This window comes from Meleagris gallopavo, chromosome 1 (genome assembly GCF_000146605.3).
Source record: "Meleagris gallopavo isolate NT-WF06-2002-E0010 breed Aviagen turkey brand Nicholas breeding stock chromosome 1, Turkey_5.1, whole genome shotgun sequence".
NCBI lineage: Eukaryota > Metazoa > Chordata > Aves > Galliformes > Phasianidae > Meleagris > Meleagris gallopavo.
The window spans coordinates 35,699,505-35,703,363 of record NC_015011.2 but is presented as its reverse complement, the minus strand read 5'-3'; positions in this window follow the sequence as shown (position 1 = coordinate 35,703,363).

The window sequence follows — 3,859 nt, the reverse complement described above, 5'->3', positions numbered from 1 at the left end:
GTAGTCGTGAAATGGCGGTTGGCCCCCTCTTTCCCTCGTTCTTTTCCCTCAAAAACGAGGGAGTGGTGAGGATGGCAAAATTTTGAGCCTTTTTGTTGTGCCACATTGGTGTTGTGGTTGTTCTTTTTTGTCCCCCTCCAAATCACACCACAGGCTCCAGGCTTGGGACTCGCAACCAGATTAATAACCACGTTCCAGCCCAAGTCTTGTTTAAACTGGTGGCTGGATGGTTGGTCAAGCTGCTTGCTGTGCACTGCAGAGAATTAGTTAAAGGTTTTCAGCTATGCCGTCTCTGAATCTACAATTAAGTCTGAAATGAGAGCCTAATGAAAAGGCTGGCAAAATACTGTTTTTTACATACCACCCAGGTTCTAATTCCTATTCCCACCTCTGGACCATCATTGGATGTAACCTGAGCTGCAGAAGGACCTTGCACTGGAGCTCAAGTGCTCTACTTAAATTAATAAAGAAGGAATCTGCTGTCTTGCTCATTAGGCTGAATGCTTTGTCAATCTAGGCCTATGTGCTGGTGGGAAGCTTTCCCCAAGCATCACCTTATTCTAAGCTAATGAGAGCAGTCGTTGAAAGCACAGATTTACAGGAAAAAATGGCTAAGTAGAAAAATTCTGCAAGAATCAGCATGAAGTAGGGTGACCTTTTCCACTCCAAATCTCAGACTAACCATGCCTAGTGTCTCTGCAAAATAGCAGTAGTTCTGTTTCTGAACTGCATGGCAACTCTGCCTGTGACAACGGGTTAGCAATTGATGATCTTGAAGGTCCCTTCCAACCCAAACCATTCCATGATTCTATGTTGTGCTGAATAGATATGTGCTAATGGTTTGATAAACTCTGAATATTTTACTTTATTCTGGGGCAAAATAGTCTTTTTTAGGCATCTGTGCTTCATGACTTTAGAGTCACGAACATTCTCTGCCACAGGTATCAGAATAGTTTTAGTTAACAAAGAAGTAAATATTTCTCATAAGTGTAGGGAAATAGTATTTATATAACCTGAGGCTATTACATACATATTTTGTTTGTTCTAGAAAACAAGGCAAATGCTGTTAGTTCCTTTTCCACTGAGGATTTGATCCAGTTGCACAAGATATCTGAAAGTGGACAGATAAATTTGTAGTGAGAGTTTAACTTTAAAAATCCTCCTTTGAGTGTTGTTTATTTTTCATGAATACATTTGTTCTGCTAGTGACTTTCTTTGAAACATTGAATGTGCTTCTATTTAATTTAAAGAATTTTTGGAAGAAGAGTAACTGGAGGACTAAAAGAAGGATATGATAGGATTGGATATGGATAGTTCTTACTTTTGTGCTTTTAAATTAGACTTTACAGTTATTTTCTTTTCATCTTTTATTTTCTTACAGGTCCCTGATTCTCCACAAAGAGAAAAGGAAAAACATCTGCCGGTTTGGTAATGTTTTAGGAAGGTGCTGTTGTTCCAAAAGGCTGTTGAGACCCTAAGACTTTCAGCAGGTTCTCACATCTTGGCATGCAGTCTTAGTCACTTACTCTGCAGCCATCTTTGGATTTTATCAGGGTAGTAAACAAAACCCAAAGGGTTTTCAGCAAAACGATGTCCTGAATCTCTTCCTGTCTTCCTGATACTCAAACAAAGAAGCTGTCTTCTGATTGTAATAATGTGATGATCCTCCAGCTCTAAGGCTTATCAATAGAAAAGGCATTTTCCTGGATTGCTTGTGTACTAAGAAACAAAAACATTATGTATTATATGCACACTAAAAACACACCAATTCATACAGTAGATAGATATACTTAATGTGTCTTTTGGGCAGATCATTAATTACAGTGGGACAAGCTTTAGATTTCATGTGAAAGTTGATTTTAAAGTACAGAACTATAAAAAGAAACTTTAACTGCTATTTCTGCTTTGGAAGCTTAAACTGGATGAACTTATTAAAAAAAAAGAAAAGTAGTGTGCCTAAAGCATTTAACAATGGAAAGTTATACCTCATTCTGCAATGATTGGTTGTCCCAGCCAAAATGGAGTTTAAAACAGAAAGGGTAACAGATCCTGCACTAGCAAAGGTAGCAGCCAGTGCTTAGGTATTAAGGCAACTCCAGTACAGAGCCAAAGCAAAACCAAACCAAAACAAAAACAAAACAAAACAAAACAAAAAACAATTGGGAAGGTTTATGTTTACAGTTGAACATACCATGTTTCTTCCTTTCTTGTCCATAGTAAGTACGCAGAAGGCAGTTCAACCATGTAGTTAGGCCATGGAAGAACAAAGCTGTTGTACAGAGTGGGATTTCTTTTTCTGACCACTGGGGGAGCAAATTCGTCATTGAGCATGTTGTAGTCCTTAGACTGAGACGGTTCATTAAGCAAGTGTGAAGCTCCATTAACCCTTAGGCTGTGCTACTGCAGGGCAGTGCTGGAGCTGCATGGTTATCTGTGCAGAAGGATTCTTTTCACTTTGCAGGACACCTGACTCATCCTTTTGTTCTGGCCAGCCTCGAGGGACTGAGTATGCCATTTCACAGAACTACAGAATCATATAATCATCAAGGTTGGAAAAGACCTACGAGATCATCCAGTCCAACCATCCGCCTATCACCAATAGTTCTCACTTAATAACTAAGTAACTATAGTTCTCAGTTGGTAACTATCACTATGTGGTGTTTTTATACATACAGCAAAGGCTGTATGCTATGTTCAATTTCATATTTACCTGTCAGTAAACATTCACACTTGCGTCCTGTAGCTTTCTTGTTTCAGTGAGAATCTTAAGCTAAAACATGTATTTACAATGTTCTTCAGACCAAGGCAGATGGCACCATTTCTGTTTTACATAATAAATGGAGAATGGCTAGGGCAGAGTCGCTCTTAGAACCTAGAAGAAATACAAAACTATAATTACCCTTGCTCTATTTACCACATGGCCACAACATGTCAATTGCAATGATATTATGGATTATGTGCCATTAACTTGTTTTTGTTCAGATTTTCATGCTACTTAGGGCATGCTCTGTCACGAATCTTTAGAAATCATCTTCTTATGTTGATTCTTTTGTTTGGCACACTGCCACCTAGCTGCAGTCTTCCCTCAACAGTTCTGAAGTTATGCTAAAAGCAAGATGGCACATTTGACAAGTGAAGCTTACTTGGATTTACCTGAAATATTCTTCAGTAGAGAAATTGCTGATGGGAAGAAGGGACGAAAATAGAAAAACGGAATTATTATTACAATTTGTACTGTGACAGTTGATTTAGTATAATTTTGAAGCACGTTGTGATGTCTGATATAACTTTCACTCCGAAAAAAAATTAGATTGCAAAGCACGCACAGAAAGTGAAAAAGAAATGTTTTTCCAGGCACATTTTAATAGGTAGTGATTTGGGAATATAAATGAGGAAGAAATGTAAATACATAGGAGGCTGATTTACTGAATATTTGTTTAGAGAGAACGAAAGCTGATCATTACAGTAATACTCTGTATAGGAAATAAAATCCATGTGTTAGGGTGAAGAAGTGGAAATAAGCTATATAAAGAAAAACTATTACTTTGAGTTTGAGGTGGATGTGACATCATTTAGGGAATTAAAGCCAGGCTGCAAAAGCATTAAGTGAATATTTCACCAAAATTGGAAAGATGTGTTTTAAATAACACTTGCAGTGATGCTTTTAAACTCTAGCAGTAATTGGTCTGCTACTGTATCTTTATATATCTGTATATCATATAAGACCACAAGAGGAAAACACGTATGCTGTATGTAAATGAAGAATGGTAAGATGATACAGGAGGAGGAATATCTCTCATCAATACAACTAATATTTGAAAACATCAGCTCTCTGTTTGGCTCATCAATCTTTTTTTTT